This window comes from Eretmochelys imbricata, chromosome 9 (assembly GCF_965152235.1).
Source record: "Eretmochelys imbricata isolate rEreImb1 chromosome 9, rEreImb1.hap1, whole genome shotgun sequence".
Taxonomy (NCBI): Eukaryota; Metazoa; Chordata; order Testudines; family Cheloniidae; genus Eretmochelys; species Eretmochelys imbricata.
This window is the reverse complement of record NC_135580.1, coordinates 48,156,173-48,177,818: the sequence shown is the minus strand read 5'-3', so window position 1 is coordinate 48,177,818 and position 21,646 is coordinate 48,156,173. Positions and strand designations below refer to the sequence as shown.

General features: G+C 41.7%; 1 protein-coding gene across 4 annotated transcripts in view; it reads right to left on the bottom strand.

Moving 5' to 3' along the window:
• Positions 1-21,646, bottom strand: part of STAG1 (STAG1 cohesin complex component) — a 373,810-nt gene that overhangs the window by 320,206 nt on the left and 31,958 nt on the right. For 3 of the 4 annotated variants that reach the window (XM_077825490.1, XM_077825488.1, XM_077825489.1), the window contains one exon: positions 15,264-15,315. The exons of the other annotated variant lie outside the window; for it this stretch is intronic. The gene's annotated coding sequence lies outside the window, so the exon portion shown is untranslated. The remainder of the gene's footprint in view (positions 1-15,263; positions 15,316-21,646) is intronic. 4 annotated transcript variants of the gene reach the window in all.

Here is a 21,646-nt window from a genome sequence, read left to right as displayed (position 1 = left end):
TGGTTGGATGGACAAGGGGTCGCCGGGGGCCGTCGGGGAACAGGGGGGGTTGGATGGGGCAGGAGTCCCGGGGAGGGCCGTCATGGGGTGAGAAGCGGGTGGGGGGGTCGGATAGGGGGCGGGAGCCGGGCCATGCCTGGCTGTTCAGGGAGGCACAGCCTCCCCTAACCAGCCCTCCATGCAATTTCAGAAACCCGATGTGGCCCTCAGGCCAAAAAGTTTGCCTGCCCCTGCAATAGTATAGAACTTCAGATTACAAACACCAAAATTACGAACTAACCAGTCAATCACACATCTCATTCGGAACAGAAAATACACAATCAAGCAGCACAGCAGCAGAGAACAAAAAAAAAAAAAAAAAGAGGTGGTACTATACAGTACTGTGTTAAATGTAAACTACTAAAAAAATACAGGGAAGTTAAATAAAAGATTTGACAAGATAAGGAAACTGTTTCTGTGTTTAATTTAAATTAAGATGCCTAAAAGCAGCGTTTTCCTTCTGTGTAGTAAAGTTTCAAAGCTGTATTAAATCAATTACAGAATGATAGAATATCAGGGTTGGAAGCGACCTCAGGAGATCATCTAGTCCAACCCCCTGCTCAAAGCAGGACCAATCCCCAACTAAATCATCCCAGCCAGAGCTTTGTCAAGCCTGACCTTAAAAACTTTTAAGGAAGGAGATTCCACCACCCTCCTAGTGAAAAAGTTTTTCCTAATATCCAACCTAAACCTCCCCCACTGCAACTTGAGACCATTACTCCTTATTCTGTCATCTGCTACCACTGAGAACAGTCTAAATCCATCCTCTTTGGAACCCCCTTTCAGGTAGTTGAAAGCAGCTATCAAATCCCCCCTCATTCTTCTCTTCTGCAGACTAAACAATCCCAGTTCCCTCAGCCTCTCCCCATAAGTCATGTGCTCCAGCCCCCTAATCATTTTTGTTGCCCTCCGCTGGACATTTTCCAATTTTTCCACATCCTTCTTGTAGTGTGGGGCCAAAAACTGGACACAGTACTCCAGATGAGGCCTCACCAATGTCAAATAGAGGGGAACGATCACCTCCCTCGATCTGCTGGCAATGCCCCTACTTATATAGCCCAAAATGCCATTGGCCTTCTTGGCAACAAGGGCACACTGTTGACTCATATCCAGCTTCTCGTCCACTGTAACCCGTAGGTCCTTTTCTGCAGAACTGCTGCCGAGACATTCGGTCCCTAGTCTGTAGCGTGCATGGGGTTCTTCTGTCCTAAGTGCAAGACTCTGCACTTGCCCTTGTTGAACCTCATCTGATTTCTTTTGGCCCAATCCTCCAATTTGTCTAGGTGACTCTGGACCCTATCCCTACCCTCCAGCGTATCTACCTCTCCTCCCAGTTTAGTGTCATCTGCAAACTTGCTGAGGGTGCAATCCACACCATCCTACAGATCATTTACGAAGATATTGAACAAAACCGGCTCAAGGACCAACCCTTGGGGCACTCCACTTGATACCGGCTGCCAATTAGACGTGGAGCCATTGATCACTACCCATTGAGCCCGACAATCTAGCCAACTTTCTCTCCACCTTATAGTCCATTCATCCAGCCCATACTTCTTTAACTTGCTGGCAAGAATACTGTGGGAGACTGTGTCAAAAGCTTTGCTAAAGTCAAGGAACAACATGTCCACTCCTCATCACGTTCTCATCCACAGAGCCAGTTATCTCATCATAGAAGGTAATTAGATTAGTCAGGCATGACTTGCCCTTGGTGAATCCATGCTGACTGTTCCTGATCACTTTCCTCTCCTCTAAGTGCTTCAGAATTGATTCCTTGAGGACGTGCTCCGATTGCCATGAGTTTTAAAAGATAATAGCCAGTGGCTCTGCAATCACATCTGCCAACTCCTTTAGCGCTCTCAGATGCAGCGCATCTGGCCCCATGGACTTGTGCTCGTCCAACTTTTCTAAATAGTCCCGAACCACTTCTTTCTCCACAGAGGGCTGGTCACCTCCTCCCCATGCTGTGCTGCCCAGCGTATTGTTCAGTTTTCAACATTTCAGAGTTACGAACAACCTCCATTCCCAAGGTGTTTGTAACTGAGGTTCTACTGTACTTTATGAAATGTCTGTGTTTACATATAAAGAATACAGAAAAAATCAGCTGCACAATATAGATTGAAATTTTCAAAAAGGCCGAAAGAAGCAAATATCAATGGGAACTGGGTGTTTCACTCCCTTCAGCCCCTTTGAAAATGCTACTCGTAGTTACTAAATTGCTTCTACTGTTTTTCTTATTGCAATTTAATAGCAATACCCGGAAACAGGGAAAAGTGCATGGCCCCTCAGTTTATTTTTAAATCCCATAATTCTAGTACGTAACATCTGCTTTGCCTCTAGAAAATCACCTTTGTTAGCCATTGCACTGACATTTTCTTCTGAATATTATTTTAAAAAGGAATGCAGTTTTCAATTAAACTGCCACAGTTTCAAAGGGAAAAATCAGAAGGGAAGATTATTAAATAGCTTGTTTATGCAGTTTTTGTAAAAGTAGATAAAATTTAACTATAGTTCCTGGAATTCCATTTCTTACCAGTTTGTGCAATAACTCAATTAAATTTAAAAAAAAATTCTCATTTTAACTCGAAACAGTGTTATTGTGTCAGCTGATTTTAAGTGGTTTTTGCTGCCTTTTCCCTGACTCCTACATTTCCCATTTTTCCATCAGGCATACTGGTCTGCGTTACCAGCCAAATCATATATACACAACATTGTGTGTGACCTACTAGAAAGTTGCTATAGCAACGATTTCTTTCTGCAGCACATATTATGCATTTTAAGTGCCATCGTACAGTGTAGCATGTCTTGTCAATTAATAAGCAACGTTCAGAATAGCACAATATCAAAGTGAGACATTGAAGAAAACAAAATATGAAAAGCATTATGTCCACCATATACACAAAATGAGATGTATGTTGGTATACATTCTATATTTAGACTCCTGATTGATAAAAACAATTGCTGGTTTCTTTAATACCAGGCTGTAAAACTTACATGTCTACTGAAACACACACACAAAATTCATAAAGTATGAAAAATACTCTGGATGATCTTTAATAGGGAATGACAGAAATTTATAACCAACAGGCCTGACCAGTGTGTGAAATCCTCCGTATGATCAGCCAAGAATTTGGTGAATATCGGAGGGTACAATAATTTAGGCTTCTACTGTTTGTTTTGTGCAAAATACCTCCACAACAAGGGAGAGAATTTTTTAAAATAGGAAAATATGGTTGACCCAGTCTCACTAGACTTCAGAGAATCACTGGGTGAAACCTATGGCTTGTGTTAAGCTGGAGGTCAGTCTATAGGATTATAATGGTGCCTCTTCTGACATTAATAGCTACCAATCTATAAAATCAGTGTCCCTTTAAATTAGGGAGAAAATAAAGATATTAAGCTTAGAGTCTAATATTAGTAGAAGGATATCTACAACCATGACAAATAGTAAATTAGTAATCCTAGCAAGGGAACATCATCATCAGGGAAACGTAAAAATATTAAATTGTGCAAATTTAAAGGCTTGAGAGTCTAAGACATTACTCCGTGATGCTAGTAAATTAAATTGTAGTTCCATGAAACGTATGAATCAAGGACCAAGCATTTCCTTACTATCCCCTTACTATCCCCTTAACTGCGACACATGAGCTCTTACCCATGAAACAGCAGTTGGTACTTGCAGCTGAAGATGAGGAGATCCTCTTACTTCCTACACTTCATTAATGCAAACTCTAAGCCAGTGCGCTTATGAGAACTTTGGAAGTCCCTTGCCACTGAATAGTACAAAATAAACAGGGCCCTAGTTTCTGAATTGCCTAGAAAAGTGTCCCTCTTGCAGACTGAGTGCTGTTCAACCACCACTTTTTTATGATTAAATATACATCACAAAAGGTAACAAAGTAACTTGCTGAGATATGAAAGGTGTTCAATTTCAGGAGAAAGGACACACCATTTATGAGCGCTATATCTTTCTGAACAGCAAAGTATTGGTGTTCATTGAAATCCTTCTGAAAGATACTATGTCTATCAGAAAGGCAAATCTAAGGGGTATGAGAAATTGCCTCAGCCCACATGCATCTTCAATAAGTAGGTAAATTAGCTGTGCTCTGCTACTGAGTGTAGTGCACTGGTTCAGTATATGCAACCATACCTCCCTGTAGTGACTGGTTCACATTGAGGGTAACAGCCTACATCTCACAGGCAATTCTTTTAGCTCAAGTGGTAGAGACTTAAGCTTTCAGGGCTTGATTCTATAAGGAACTAAAAACTCTTGCCCTAAACCAGCAAAGAACATAAATAAGCACAGCCCCAATGATTTCAATGGGATTGCTCTCATATTTAAAGTTAAGCACATACTTAAGAACTTTGCTGGATCAGAGCCTTATCATTCAGCACTGTAGTAAGACTGATCTTAACCCCAGCTTCATCTCAGCTGATTACCAATGCAGAGTCATTGCACACACACATCTCCTAAGGATGCAGAAATAAACCTAATATTTGAAAAAGTATGCATGTGGTCATGTAATAGGTTACTGTAATACATAAACACAAGGTTGCAAAGGAAAAAAAAGATGCATAAAGGCCTGTGTATGGAAGGTGGGGACCGGTTTGCTTGTGTTTTTCAGAGATTTCCCTTCCTTGCTTTTCACATAAAAAAATTCAAGCTCATCTGGGCTTGAAGATGCACTGGAAGCTAGTAAAATGGTGAAATCACAAGATCAAAGAGAAAAGGAGTACTTGTGGCACCTTAGAGACTAACCAATTTATTTGAGCATGAGCTTTCGTGAGTTACAGCTCACTTCATCGGATGCATACCGTGGAAACTGCAGCAGACTTTATATATACACAGAGAATATGAAACAATACCTCCTCCCACCCCACTGTCCTGCTGGTAATAGCTTATCTAAAGTGATCATCAGGTTAGGCCATTTCCAGCACAAATCCAGGTTTTCTCACCCTCCACCCCCCCACACAAATTCACTCTCCTGCTGGTGATAGCCCATCCAAAGTGACAACTCTTTACACAATGTGCATGATAATCAAGTTGGGCCATTTCCTGCACAAATCCAGGTTCTCTCACTCCCTCACCCCCCTCCAAAAACCCACCCCCATACACACACAAACTCACTCTCCTGCTGGTAATAGCTCATCCAAACTGACCACTCTCCAAGTTTAAATCCAAGTTAAACCAGAACATCTGGGGGGGGGGGGGTAGGAAAAAAACAAGAGGAAATAGGCTACCTTGCATAATGACTTAGCCACTCCCAGTCTCTATTTAAGCCTAAATTAATAGTATCCAATTTGCAAATGAATTCCAATTCAGCAGTTTCTCGCTGGAGTCTGGATTTGAAGTTTTTTTGTTTTAAGATAGCGACCTTCATGTCTGTGATTGCGTGACCAGAGAGATTGAAGTGTTCTCCGACTGGTTTATGAATGTTATAATTCTTGACATCTGATTTGTGTCCATTTATTCTTTTACGTAGAGACTGTCCAGTTTGACCAATGTACATGGCAGAGGGGCATTGCTGGCACATGATGGCATATATCACATTGGTGGATGTGCAAGTGAACGAGCCTCTGATAGTGTGGCTGATGTTATTAGGCCCTGTGATGGTGTCCCCTGAATAGATATGTGGGCACAATTGGCAACGGGCTTTGTTGCAAGGATAAGTTCCTGGGTTAGTGGTTCTGTTGTGTGGTATGTGGTTGTTGGTGAGTATTTGCTTCAGGTTGCGGGGCTGTCTGTAGGCAAGGACTGGCCTGTCTCCCAAGATTTGTGAGAGTGTTGGGTCATCCTTCAGGATAGGTTGTAGATCCTTGATAATGCGTTGGAGGGGTTTTAGTTGGGGGCTGAAGGTGATGGCTAGTGGCGTTCTGTTATTTTCTTTGTTAGGCCTGTCCTGTAGTAGGAGGCTTCTGGGAACTCTTCTGGCTCTATCAATCTGTTTCTTTACTTCTGCAGGTGGGTATTGTAGCTGTAAGAAAGCTTGACAGAGATCTTGTAGGTGTTTGTCTCTGTCTGAGGGGTTGGAGCAAATGCGGTTGTATCGCAGAGCTTGGCTGTAGACAATGGATCGTGTGGTGTGGTCAGGGTGAAAGCTGGAGGCATGCAGGTAGGAATAGTGGTCAGTAGGTTTCCGGTATAGGGTTGTGTTTCTGTGACCATTGTTTATGGTGAAATCACAAGATCAAAGAGAAAAGGAGTACTTGTGGCACCTAATCATGGTGGAATTCCTCAAGGGCTTCTTTTCCATGGGTCCAGATGATGAAAAGAAGCCCTTGAGGAATTCCACCATGATTTCAACAATTTCCATCCCACCACCAACATCAGCCTGGTCCAGTCCACACAAGAGATCCACTTCCTGGACACTACAGTGCTAATAAACAATGGTCACATAAACACCACCCTATACCGGAAACCTATTGACCGCTATTCCTACCTGCATGCCTCCAGCTTTCACCCTGACCACACCACACGATCCATCGTCTACAGCCAAGCTCTGCGATACAACCGCATTTGCTCCAACCCCTCAGACAGAGACAAACACCTACAAGATCTCTGTCAAGCTTTCTTACAGCTACAATACCCACCTGCAGAAGTAAAGAAACAGATTGATAGAGCCAGAAGAGTTCCCAGAAGTTACCTACTACAGGACAGGCCTAAGAAAGAAAATAACAGAACGCCACTAGCCGTCACCTTCAGCCCCCAACTAAAACCCCTCCAACGCATTATTAAGGATCTACAACCTATCCTAAAGGATGACCCAACACTCTCACAAATCTTGGGAGACAGGCCAGTCCTTGCCTACAGACAGCCCCGCAACCTGAAGCAAATACTCACCAACAACCACATACCACACAACAGAACCACTAACCCAGGAACTTATCCTTGCAACAAAGCCCGTTGCCAATTGTGCCCACATATCTATTCAGGGGACACCATCACAGGGCCTAATAACATCAGCCACACTATCAGAGGCTCGTTCACTTGCACATCCACCAATGTGATATATGCCATCATGTGCCAGCAATGCCCCTCTGCCATGTACATTGGTCAAACTGGACAGTCTCTACGTAAAAGAATAAATGGACACAAATCAGATGTCAAGAATTATAACATTCATAAACCAGTCGGAGAACACTTCAATCTCTCTGGTCACGCAATCACAGACATGAAGGTCGCTATCTTAAAACAAAAAAACTTCAAATCCAGACTCCAGCGAGAAACTGCTGAATTGGAATTCATTTGCAAATTGGATACTATTAATTTAGGCTTAAATAGAGACTGGGAGTGGCTAAGTCATTATGCAAGGTAGCCTATTTCCTCTTGTTTTTTCCTACCCCCCCCCCCCAGATGTTCTGGTTTAACTTGGATTTAAACTTGGAGAGTGGTCAGTTTGGATGAGCTATTACCAGCAGGAGAGTGAGTTTGTGTGTGTATGGGGGTGGGTTTTTGGAGGGGGGTGAGGGAGTGAGAGAACCTGGATTTGTGCAGGAAATGGCCCAACTTGATTATCATGCGCATTGTGTAAAGAGTTGTCACTTTGGATGGGCTATCACCAGCAGGAGAGTGAATCTGTGTGGGGGGGTGGAGGGTGAGAAAACCTGGATTTGTGCTGGAAATGGCCTAACCTGATGATCACTTTAGATAAGCTATTACCAGCAGGACAGTGGGGTGGGAGGAGGTATTGTTTCATATTCTCTGTGTATATATAAAGTCTGCTGCAGTTTCCACGGTATGCATCCGATGAAGTGAGCTGTAGCTCACGAAAGCTCATGCTCAAATAAATTGGTTAGTCTCTAAGGTGCCACAAGTACTCCTTTTCTTTTTGCGAATACAGACTAACACGGCTGTTACTCTGAAAGATCAAAGAGAGTGAAAGGTGGGCAATTGAGACACGGGATTTTTAGTCAGATGGTTTAAAGCTTAGTTTTTGTTAACGGCCGTTTAACATCAGCAGCTAATTAACTTCAGTTAAAGGAAGCTTTCAATAATGACTCAATACACACACATCCCTTCAATTAAGTATTAGAGCTTACAATAAATCCTCACCTGAAATCCTCCAACAAAAACAGGGAAAAACAGACTTAAATTTATTATTTTTAAGGGTAAAAAAAAGAGCAAATTTTGCTTTAAATTAAGCTTCATCAGAAAGAAGAGGCACATTCCCTAATTTTTTAAAAACTTCTTTTGGTATTTCTGAATGTGAGGGCACAGAAAAACCCTTATAAAAATGTTTAAAGTAATATTTAATACAACTGCAGGGCACACCATCAACAATCTCAACAGATACTTTAAATTTGACTGATTGTTGGACAGGAACCATTGAGATAGTGGAATGTAATTTTTGCTGTCTTCCCTGGAGCAGTGTAGTTTTTAATTGTCTTGTCCATACTCCCAGCTTCCTTGTAGGTTAAAAATGTTCTTTAGTTTACTATGAATCCATAACATCTGTACTGTTATCTTGATATACTCTTCAGCCTCGTTTCTAGAATTTGCCCAGTTGAGATCATCCAAGAAAGTATGCATGCATGGTTCTCCGCTACAAACATTGTGGCAAACACTCTCAGGATTGTTGCTACCAAAATGGCAGTTTTTACAAGTATTTTTCTTCCAGCCCCCCCCCCCCCCCCCATCCAGAATCTTCAAAGGCAAGATCAGATTGCTATGAGGATAGGTTTTGTTTAGATCAATAGAAGTCTGAAATTTCCCAGAACAATAGCTGCTAATATGCTTCTTCAAGTTCTGGATGGAATGATAGAGCATACATATTTGTTGAAGAATTGTAGCTCCAACACCAGTTTTATATTCTAAACCTTTCTGGAAACCATAAGGATGATTTAACCATGCTGAAAAAAATATTTTTGTTTAGGGGAGTTCTGAACCACCTCTGTAAGGGTATGTCTACATTACCCGCCAGATTGGGGGGCAGCGATCGATCCAGAGGGGGTCGAATTATCCTGTCTAGTCTAGATGCGATAAATTGATCCCCGAGTGCTCTCCCGTCGACTCCTGTACTCCACTGCTGCAAGAGGCGCAAGCAAAGTTGACGGGGGAGTGGCAGCAGTTGACTCAGCGTAGTGAAGACACCACGGTGAGTAGATCTAAGTACGTCGACTTCAGCTACATTATTCACATTATTAAATTTGTTAGTCTCTAAGGTGCCACAAGTACTCCTTTTCTTATAACTTAGATTGATCCCCCCCAGTGTAGACCAGGGCTAAGAGACTGATTTGCTCCTGCATTAAACAAATCTTAGGGTTTTTAGACATTGCTGATTGTACTAACAGAGACAGGGAGTTTCAGAGGGAGTAGCTGCAGATTGTGCTTGGAGGCAGCAGTGAGTGGTGCATTTGGTCCATCTGTGGGTTGTCTGCCTGTTTTGTTTTCTATGTACAAGCTTTGTAGCTGGGCCATGGGCCTCTTAGTAAGCAAAGTGGCTAGCCCTTGGAGCTTTGATCAGCCCAGCTGTTTGACATCTTAGAGTGATTAAATGCTCCCTGGTGGTGAGGGATGGGGCTGAGCTGAGCTAAACAGGGAAGACGCGGTATAAAAAAAAATCACTCTGATAGGCAAACTTGAGAACAATGAAAAGAGGCACCTAACAGTGGACTGTCAGAGGGACTTGAGAGGGAGTAAGAGAGGCTTTCCTTCCAAGTTTAGCACTGCACCTGTGATATCAAGATGGCCAGTGATGGAACAGTGGTGATGACCTGTAACGGATGTGCCATGTTCTCTTTTCTGCCTGAAGACAGAAAGGATTTCATGTGCATGAAGTGCAAGTTGGTGATGTGCTGGAAGAAAAGATTCTTGGATTGCAGGAGCAAGTAGAGATGCTACTGAGAATAAGAGAAGCAGATTACTTCCTAGATAGCCAGGTTTGAGAAACATCAGTACCCTAGGTTCAAGACAGAACGGAGCTGGAGACAAAAGAATCAGAGAGAGGGGAAATCAGAGAGGAGGGCTGGCAGTTTGTAACCAGTAGAGGCAAGAGGTCACAGTTGCATTTTACACAGCTGAAGACAGCTGAAGATGGGCAGGCTGTGGCCACCACAGAGAAAAAGACGAGGAGTATTTTCCAAATAGCTAGAAGTTTTGAATCAATACCAGATCCTTAATGTGGAAACAGTGTAAGATACCCCTCGAGACTCAGTAGGTCCAAAAAGAAAGGACAGATGCGTGGGGGACACATGTTGAGGGCAGTTCGGCCCAACTTGTAATAAAATCAGGTTTGCCTGCAAAGAGATCATCAATTATCCAAGGAAAACTGAAGCTCCTTGCTAGAGATTCAATACTCAGAAGAATCAAAAAAAGCATTCTGCAAGTCACAGGTGGACAACAGGATGGTGTGCTGCCTGCACAGAGCCAAAACACAAGATGTCACTCCAAGACTGGATAGGCTTCTGAAGTCAACTGGAAAGGTTCGATTGGTGATGGTTCATATCAGCACTAATGACACTGCCTAACAGAATATCACACAGTTAACAGATTACTTAAGGACACTCGGAAGCGTCCTAAGAAAAAAAATTGTCGAGCACCCTTCTCTGAGGTTTTTCCTGTCCCATGAGGAAAGGCGTGACCCAGAGCGATCTTGGTCACTTGGTAAACTAGTACAAGCAAATAATGTGTGTGTTTTAATACAAGTAGTAAATGTCAACGTTTACATTTAGGAACAAAGAATGTAGGCCATACTTGCAAGATGGGGGATTCTATCCTGAAGAAGATATGGCGGGCTGTGGTGGATAATCAGAAGAACATGAGCTCCCAATGTGATGCTGTGGCCAGAAGAGCTACGGCTACCGTGGAATGCATAATTAGGGGAAGGTAGAGTAGGAATAGAGCAATTATTTTACCTCTGTATTAGACACTAATGCAACCACTGCTGGAATACTGTGTCCAGTTGTGATGTCCACAATTGAAGAAGGATGTTGATAAATTGGAGATGGTTCATAGAAGAGCCACAAGACTGATTAAAAGATTAGAAAACATGCCTTATAATGGTAAGACTCAAAGAGGTCAATCTATTTACCTTAAAGTGAAGGTGTGACTTGATTATAGTCTATCTACCTGGGGAACAAATATTTAATAATGGGTTCCTCCAACGTAGCAGAAAAAGGTCTAACATGATCCAATGCCTGGAAGTTGAAGCTAGACAAATTCAGACTGGAAGCAAGGCATAAATACCCTCACTGTAAAAAACTGAACTACTAGAACAATTTAGCAACAGTCATGGTGGATTCTTCATCACTTGTAATTTTTAAATCAAGATAGGACTTTTTTCTAAAAGAGCTGTTCTAGTATAAAACAGAATTATTTCAGGCAAGTTCTATGGTCTGTGTTATACAGGTCAGAATAGATTGGTCAGAACAGTGGTCCCTTCTGGATTTAGAATCCATAAGTAGTCTCTACAGGCTTTAAGGGAGCAATAGGTTTTGCAGATAAATTCTCTATTATCAAAAAATTTCAGAAACAAAAACCCAACTTGGTCCCCTAATAACCTCCCTGGCAGGTTCTAGCAGCAGCCAAGGCCCCAGTGACTACCTTGGAGTGGGGCTGGCCTTAGACTTCTTTGCTACTGGATGAGAAAGTGTTCCAAGGCAGTACAAAGGGCACAAAAAGGCTAGCTACAATCAGGCTCCAAGAACAGAACCAAGATCGTTGCTCTCTGCAGAGAAGCTGCCATTATCTCCGGTCAGTCACTGATAGTAGTGTAATCCCTGCAAAGCCAGAACAGACGGTGGGGAAAGTGAGAGCAGTTCCTGGATGGAGAACTGGGTACCAAAATCTTTCCTTGTCCAAACTGGTGAAGCTCCTTGATTCGACAGGTTACCAAAGACACTTACTGAGCCATTAATGTTGAATTTCAAAAAAATCTTGGAGCAGCAAGGAAGTTCCAAAAGACTGGAAGAAAGCTAGTATTGCTGCAACTTTTAAAAAGAGTAAACAAGATGACCTAGGTAATTATAAGCCTGTCAAAGCTTGACCTGGATCCCAGGCAAGATAATACAGCGGTTGAGCAACCCAGTTTCTATACTATTAGAGCCCCTACATCAGCAGAAAACTATTTTACTAAAGTAATCCAAACATTTCATCTGACATGATCCTTAGAATCATAGAATATTAGGGTTGGAAGAGACCTCAGGAGGTCATCTAGTCCAATCCCCTGCTCAAAGAAGGATCAACACCAACTAAACCATCCCAGCCAAGGGTTTGTCAAGCCGGGTCTTAAAAACCTCTAAGGATGGAGATTCCACCACCTCCCTAGGTAACCCATTTCAGTGCTTCACCACCCTCCTACTGAAATACTGTTTCCTAATATCCAACCTAGACCTCCCCCACTGCAACTTGAGACCATTGATTCTTGTTCTGTCATCTGCCACCACTGAGAACAGCCTAGCTCCATCCTCTTTGGAACCCCCCTTCAGGTAATTGAAGGCTGCTATCAAATCTCCCCTCACTCGTCTCTTCTGCAGACTAAATAATCCCACTTCCCTCAGCCTCTCCTCGTAAGTCATGTGCCCCAGCCCCCTAATCATTTTCGTTGCCCTCTGCTGGACTCTCTCCAATTTGTCCACATCCCTTCTGTAGTGGGGGGACCAAAACTGGACACAATACTCCAGGTGTGGCCTCACCAGTGCCGAATAGAGGGGAATAATCACCTCCCTCGATCAGCTGGCAATTCTCTTACTAATACAGCCCAACATGCCGTTGACCTTCTTGGCAACAAGGGCACACTGTTGACTCATATCCAGCTTCTAGTCCACTGTAATCCTCAGGTCCTTTTCTGCAGAACTGCTGCTTAGCCAGTCAGTCCCCAGCCTGCAGCGGTGTATGGGATTCTTCCAATCTAAGTACAGAACTCTGCACTGGTCCTTGTTGAACCCCATCAGATTTCTTTTGGCCCAATCCTACAATTTGTCTAGGTGACTCTGGACCCTATCCCTACCCTCCAGCGTATATACCTCTCCCCACAGCTTAGTGTCATCTGCGAACTTGCTGAGGGTGCAAATCATCCCATTATCCAGATCATTAATAAAACGTTGAACAAAACCGGCCCCAGGACCAATCCCTGGGGCACTCCGCTTCATCCTGGCTGCCAACTAGACATCGAGCCGTCAATCACTACCCATTGAGTCAGACAATCTAGCCAGCTTTCTATCCACCTTATAGTCCATTCATCCAATCCATACTTTTTTAACTTGCTGGCAAGAATACTGTGGGAGACCATATCAAAAGCTTTGCTGAAGTCAAGATATATCACATCCACAGATAGGAGATAGTTTACAAGTAATTTCTACACTCATTTAACAGCATTAATATGGAAACATCTTACTACAAACACCAAAGGCAATATGATGAGGCAATTTAAGAATAGCTTATATTCCTCCATTAACTGAAACATAAACAGCAGCAAGAGAACATGCCAAGAAAAATTAACCCCAATTCTAACTATTGATCATACTATTCACATCGCACATTACATATGGGATGGGGATAGTGTAGTTTATCGCATTTAATGGGGAATTATTCATTTAAAACCAATGAACAGCGAGTGTAAGGAATATCCAAGCGCACAGATTTTCCCCCGGCTGTATTTAGAAACAAAGCCCTACTAGGTTATTTTATCCACCCATCCACCTGCCAATAAAGGATTGTGCTGAATATTCAAATGATTTGTCCAGTCTAATTTTAAGTGATTCAAGTGGCAGGAGATTACTCCAGTCTAACTGACCTCTCTGTTATTAAGTATACCTTTGGTCAATTTTAATCAACTTATATCTATAGACATGCCATTGTTAAACCCTAAACAATTACTCCTCCTTGGAGTATTTCATTCCCTTTAAATACTGACCATACGTATGGTTATATCCCTGTTAGTTATTGCACCGTACATATTTTAGGTTTTTTAAACCTTTAGTAGCTCTAAATATATTCCTACAGGTGCTAAAATATTTTTCCCCAGTTCAGCAGCATTTTTTGGATACCGAGACCTAGAACTCTAAATAGTACCCTAGATGTGATATGACATGGGTCAGACACAGAACAACTGTCACTTTTTTGATCAGCGAAGAAATTTCTCTGTATTATACTACACAAAGTGCTATTGGCTGTTTTTATCATTAATATTGAACGACCAGATCATGTCTAATTTGCTTTGCACAAAAGCTTGTTAAGATATTTCTAGTTCAGTAACGTACCATTCCCTTCTGAGCATTAGACCAGGAGAAAAGAGTCAGAGGATCTTCTCAAACTATGCTGAAATATCCTATTTTTGACACTCCAGCCTCTCCTTCCCTCACACCCAGCTCACTTTTCTCATCTACTTGTCATGTCTTCCCATCGCTACCATTATTATGATTACAGTGGAGCCTTGTAGCTATACCTTAGTTAGGGTTGTGTTCTAAAATGAGTTTAAAATCTTTTTCTCTCCTAAATATAGAAGTCCTTTTAGAATGAATTTCACACACGGTTAGTTTTTACACATTTTCTCTTGCTGAATTAAATACTGAATATCTGAAATTGGGCTTTTTATTAACTTTGCCCTTGGCAGTCCAACCTTTCACTGTTAACAGTGAAACTATTTACTACATAATTAGGTAGAGAGATGTAACCCTCTACTTTACATCTGATGTAATATTTACGTGTAATTCCATTTTGGGTTATTTTGAAGAATTATTCATAATAGTTTCAACTATGTATGACAAATTTTTGTCAAATATACTCTTCTCTGTTTTATAGATAAAAAACAGACTCCATCAATATAGTTACATTGTTCAGTCAGATTCTATGCTACTAGGCAGAAGATTTTATATATGGGGGTCTGGCACACAGCACTGATGTGAAGTGTACACTTCTCCATCCCCGACAGATTTGCCCCTCTTATTTAATCATCTACCTTTAAGCATGAAAAAAACCACATTAATATACAAAAAATTAATTGTAAAATAGTCAAGTTAACTTGTACTACATACAATACACTTGAGACAAACATGAAAAAGCGAGGAAAGAAAAAGGTTAAGCCATTACAGCACATACCCTTCAATGCTCTAGCCACAACCATACACTTTACCATTATCACAATTACCCATCACCACAAATCCCACACCACAACCTTAACTCCTCTGTAATGTCACCAGGTATAATTCATGTTTTGCGTCTGTACCAAGACTATGTATCCCTAAGGCATTAGCTATTTGAAGCTGGAAGATTGATCAATGGAGCTTACCTTTAAGAATGTATTAACATGCAATGGAGCCTCTGGCTGGCACTCCTGATACCTAGAAAAGCAAAAATCAAATGTGTATTAGGTTTCTCCTGCCAACCAATTCCACAATGCCAACAAAGCTTGAGGTATAAAGCATGACCTCAAATCTGAACCACCACTTCCAGATGGAAATTTAGGAGCTCTCCAAACAAACATTTGAACATAAGAACGGCCATACTGGGTCAGACCAAAGGTCCATCCAGCCCAGTATCCTGTCTACCAACAGTGGCCAATGCCAGCTGCTCCAGAGGGAGTGAACTTAACAGGTAATGATCTAGTGATCTCTCTCCTGCCATCCATCTCCACCCTCTGACAAACAGAGGCTAGGGACACCATTCCTTACCCATCCTGGCTAATAGCCATTAATGGACTTAACCTCCATGAATTTATCCAGTTCTCTTAAACCCTGTTATAGTCCTAGCCTTCACAACCTCCTAAGGCAAGGACTTCCACAGGTTGGTACCTGTTTTGGATTCATAATTTAATCACTGCCAATACAGCCATCCTCCATTTTCAAATGTGGTGGACAGAATAACAGAATGTAAAATGAGCCAAAGGTTAGTTATGAGGAATTTTCTGAAAGGAACCTAAGGCTCTTCCACCAATCTTCAGAAACTGAACATGAAAAATTCTTCTGTTTAACACAAGGATTCACCCACAGGTGTTAATCTTTCAGTTCTGCAGAGACAAAGGAATAAACACCTTGTGTGCTCAAGCAAATTTTAATTACTTGCAGTAGGACTGAGGCCATAGGCTACTTTCAGTTAAAATGGTCACCACTTCCTTACAGCCTGTACAATAGATTAGAATGTCCATATCAGGGTAAGAGGGGTGTTTCTGAGGAGTAACTGCATATCCTGTGCTCAGAGGTAACAGCCTTGGCTAATTTGTGAGTTTGGTGTGTTTCTGTAAGGACCTTGTGATTGGGTTTTCAAGCCTCTCCAGGCCATGTGTGTGATCTCTCCAGGTGTTTTTAAAATTCTTCTTGTTAACGAAGGAGTTGTGCTAACCCAATTATACAACCTATATAAGCCAGCTGCAAAGGGAACTTTGAATCAGAGAACAGTGAATCAATTCTGAAGCACTTAGAGGAGAGGAAAAAGTGATCAGGAACAGTCAGCATGGATTCACCAAGGGCAAGTCATGCCTGACTAATCTAATTGCCTTCTATGATGAGGTAACTGGCTCTGTGGATGAGGGGGAAACCGTGGACATGTTGTTCCTTGACTTTAGCAAAGCTTTTGACACGGTCTCCCACAGTATTCTTGCCAGCAAATTAAAGTAGTATGGGCTGGATGAATGGACTATAAGGTGGAGAGAAAGTTGGCTAGATTGTCGGGCTCAATGGGTAGTGATCAATGGTTCCATGTCTAGTTGGCAGCCGGTATCAAGTGGAGTGCCCCAAGGGTCGGTCCTTGAGCCGTTTTTGTTCAATATCTTCATAAATGATCTGGAGGATGGTGTGGATTGCACCCTCAGCAAGTTTGCAGATGACACTAAACTGGGAGGAGAGGTAGATACGCTGGAGGGTAGGGATAGGGTCCAGAGTCACCTAGACAAATTGTAGGATTGGGCCAAAAGAAATCTGATGAGGTTCAACAAGGACAAGTGCAGAGTCCTGCACTTAGGACGGAAGAATCCAATGCACCGCTACAGACTAGGGACCGAATGGCTAGGCAGCAGTTCTGCAGAAAAGGACCTAGGGGTTACAGTGGACGAGAAGCTGGATATGAGTCAACAGTGTGCCCTTGTTGACAATGGCATTTTGGGCTATATAAGTAGGGGCATTGCCAGCAGATCGAGGGACGTGATCGTTCCCCTCTATTCAACATTGGTGAGGTCTCATCTGGAGTACTGTGTCCAGTTTTGGGCCCCACACTACAAGAAGGATGTGGAAAAATTGGAAAATGTCCAGCGGAGGGCAACAAAAATGATTAGGGGGCTGGAGCACATGACTTATGGGGAGAGGCTGAGGGAACTGGGATTGTTTAGTCTGCAGAAGAGAAAAATGAGGGGGGATTTGATAGCTGCTTTCAACTACCTGAAAGGGGGTTCCAAAGAGGATGGATCTAGGCTGTTCTCAGTGGTAGCTGATGACAGAACAAGGAGTAATCGTCTCAAGTTGCAGTGGGGAAGGTTTAGGTTGGATATTAGGAAAAACTATTTCATTAGGAGGGTGGTGAAACACTGGAATGCGTTACCTAGGGAGGTGGTGGAATCTCCTTCCTTAGATATTTTTAAGGTCAGGCTTGACAAAGCCCTGGCTGGGATGATTTAGTTGGGGTTTGGTCCTGCTTTGAGCAAGGGGTTGGACTAGATGACCTCCTGAGGTCCCTTCCAACCCTGATATTCTATGATTCTATGAACAGGCAAACACTAACAGGAGAGTTTGAAGGAATTTGCCACAGGGAATTTGCTTATCTTCTACCTAGGTACATTTCTACATGAGTAATAATGGACAACATTGGAACAGTATTTGCAGCCTGGGAGGAGATGTACATGTTTTCCTTCCTGACTGAAGGCACAAGAAGAGTTTTCCTGAATGTGAAATGCAAGTTGATGGGAAGAAAAGATTTGTGGTCTTGAAGAACCATCAATCTGACAGCACCAAAGAGAATGAAGACTTCTTGAACAACAAGATCTAGAAATCATTGCCACAGATTCAACAAGGGAAGGAATTAGCAATGAAGGAGTCGAAAGTAGAAATCAGAAAGAGGATTGGCAGTTTATGATCACTAGAGGAAAGTGAACCAGAAGGCATTCTACATAGCAGAATACATCATCAGGTACGGTTTAAAAAAGAGAAGTTCATGAAGGATAGGTCCATCACTGGCGATTAGCCAGGATGGGCAGGGATGGTGTCCCTAGCCTCTGTTTGTCAGAAGCTGGGAATGGGCGACAAGGGATGGATCACTTGATGATAACTTGTTCTGTTCATTCCCTCTGGGGCACCTGGCATTGGCCACTGTCAGAGGATAGGATACTGGGCTAGATGGACCTTTGGTTTGACCCAGTATGGCTGTTCTTATGTAGTCTACAAGGCATCTGCAGAAAAATCTCTCTTTGAAATTTCACTAGACGAACAAAATAAGAGCTGCAGGGGACATATATGAGGATGGCTGCTCTGCTCAATCCAGAAGGACATCACACCTGCTCAAGAGAAGATGAGAACAGTCCCTGTTTTCAGGGACTCCATGTTAAGAAAAGTGGGTAAAAAATTCTGCAAGAGACAAAAAAAGGACAGAAGAATTGTGTGCCGTCTTCCCGGAATTAAGAGAAGAGATATGATAAGATGGCATTCTGAAGTTGATGCACAAAACTCTGCTGGCAATTAAACAAACTGGCACGAGTGACATGACATTATGCTTCAAAGATTATTGAACACTTCAGGGATCTTGGAAGGGAGGAAAGGCCAGGTGATATTTTTGGAGATCCCTCTTATCCCATGAGCAAAGGGGAGGTGAACCTCTGGGCTAGGTAAGTGATATAGAGTAGAGGGATTTGTTTTCATGGAATGTTAGCCACGTTACATGGAAGAGAGATCTAGAGAGTTTGGACGGCCTTCATCACAATGGCACAGAGATCAATCTTGTGGAATAGACTAGTTAGATTATTTGGAAGCCATTTAATAACAAACAGTAATGTGGTAAACACAGTACAAATGCTATGCAATGCAGACTAAAGGAGTCACAAACATCATGAATCATGGGGTGTAAAGAAAACAAATATAAATTACTGCAAAAAGTACAGAAATTAGAAGTTCAGGCAATTATCAGCATATAAGCTATATTCTTCCACCCAGACAGACCTCACCATTGCCATGACTGTACGTCAAAGACCACAGCTTTAAATTTCAGCCTTTTAGTGATGCCATCCATGTAAAGCCTTCATTAACTACCACCACCAAGCATAAACTACTACATTAAACATGCCGAAACAACAACAACTTGATGAAGGGAATATGCGCAGAAGGACAGGCAGGGGTGTAGTTTGTTGTGTCCATTTCTTCAGCCAGAATGGCCCTCAGCCTTCATCATTGGAATCAGATGTTTTTAGAAAATTTATGCTGCTTATTAATTATAATTCCATCATATCCTAGTGCTTACATAGGACTCAAAGGGACCTCCTGGATCATCGAGTCCAGTCCCGATATTGCAAGCAACCATGTCATACTCCCATTCATAAATTTATCAAACTCCATCTTAGAACAAGTTAGATTTTTTTCTCTCACTATTTCTATTGGAAAGCTATTCCAGAATCTCACTCCTCTCACGGTCAGAAACCTTCTTCTAATTTCCAACCTAAATTTTTTCATCGTTAGCTCACACCCATTTGCTCTTGTTCCAACATTGTCCTTTAATGACTAGAATTGTGCACAGTATTCCAGATGAGGTCTCATCAGTGCCTTGTACAATGGCATTAACACTTCCTTATATCTACCAATTCACCTCACATATCCTAGGATCACATTTGTTTTTTTTACAAATGCATTTCTTTGGTAGCTCATAATTATCCTGTAAACTAATACATCCAGGTCTTTTTTCTCCTCTGCTGCTTCCAACTGATGAACCGGCAACTTATAGCAGTAATTCTTGCTATAGCTCCTAAGTACACGATCTTGCACTTTGTACTATTAAATTTCGTCTAATTTCATCCAGTACTCTAGGTCATCCAATTCTTCCTGTATAATATTCTGATCCTCCTCTGTATTGACAATGCCTCCCACCTTTGTGTCATCAGAAAATTTCATTAGCACATTCCTACCTTTTGTGGTAAGATAATTAATAAAAAACATTAAAATAAGATTGGTCCAAATACTTGAGGAACTTGACTAGTAACCTCCCTCCAGCATAACCTGTTATCTCCCATTTAGCCTATTCCTTACTCATTTTATTATTCTTGTATTAATCCCCATCTTCTCCAACGAAACTGATAATTTCCCTTGTGGTACCAGGTCAAGTGCTTTATTAAAATGCAAACAGACTAGACCTACTATATTTCCCTTATCTAAAAAATCATTCCTCTTTCTCAAAGGAAAGTATCATGTTAGTCTGGCACAGTCTACCTGTGCAGACCTTTGTTGCATTTTGTCCCATTTTTCACTTAACTCCATATTTCTAATTATTCTTTCCTTCAAAATTTGGTTCAAAAGTCTTGCATTCTATTGAAGTCAGACTAACAGGTCACTAGTTGCCCGAATCACCTTTTTCCCCTTCTTAAATACAGCTACAATGTTAGTTATTCTCCACTCCAGTTTTGATAGATTTATTTAAAAACTTTGCTACTGGACTTGCAACTTCATCGATTCCAAGGCCAGAAGGGACCATTTTGATCATCCAGTCTGACCTCTGTATAATGCAGGCCATAGAACTTCCCCAAAATAATTCCCACAGCCTATCTTTTAGAAAAACATCCAATCTTGGTTTAAAAATGGTCAGTGATGGAAAATCCACCACGATGCTTGGTAAATTTTTCCAATGGTTAAATACCCTCACTGTGAAAAATGTATGCTTTGCTTCCAGTCTGAAGTTGTCTAGCTTCAACTTCCAGCCATTGGATAATATTATGTCTTTCTCTGCTAGATTGAAGAGCCCATTATTAAATATTTGTTCCTCAGGTAAATATTTATAAACTGTAATCAAGTCACTTTTTAGCCTTCTTTGTTCAAATTGGGACTCTTCTATGAACCCTCTCCAATTTATCAACATCCTTCTTGAATTAAGGACACCAGAACTGGACACAGTACTCCAGCAGCAGTTGCATTAGTGCCAAATACACAGGTAAAATAACTTCTCTATTCCTACTCAAGGTTCCATTATTTATGCATTCCAGAACAGCCTTAGCTCTTTTGGCCACAGCATTACATTGGGAGCTCAAGTTCCACTGATTATCCATCACAGCCACCGAAATCTTCTTCAGAGTCACTGTTTCCTAGGATAGAGTCCCCCATCCTGTAAGTATGGCCTATATTCTTTGTTCCTAGATGTATACATTTACGTGCAAGCATATTGTTTGCTTGCAGCCCATCTACCCAGCAATCCAGATCATTCTGAATCAGTGATCTTTCTTCTTCATTATTTACCATTCCTCAGTCTGCGTGTCATCCACTATCATCAGTGACAATATTACTTTTTCTTCCAAGTATTTGATAAGAATGTTACATAACATTGGGCTAAGAACGAATCCCTATGGGACTCAGTTGGAAACACCCACGTGATGACAATTCCTCATTTATAGACACACTCTGAAACCTCTCTGCAGTTAGCCAGTTTTTAATCCATTTAATATATGCCATGTTAATTTTATTTTGTTCTAGTTTTTTAATCAAAATTTTGTGGCACCAA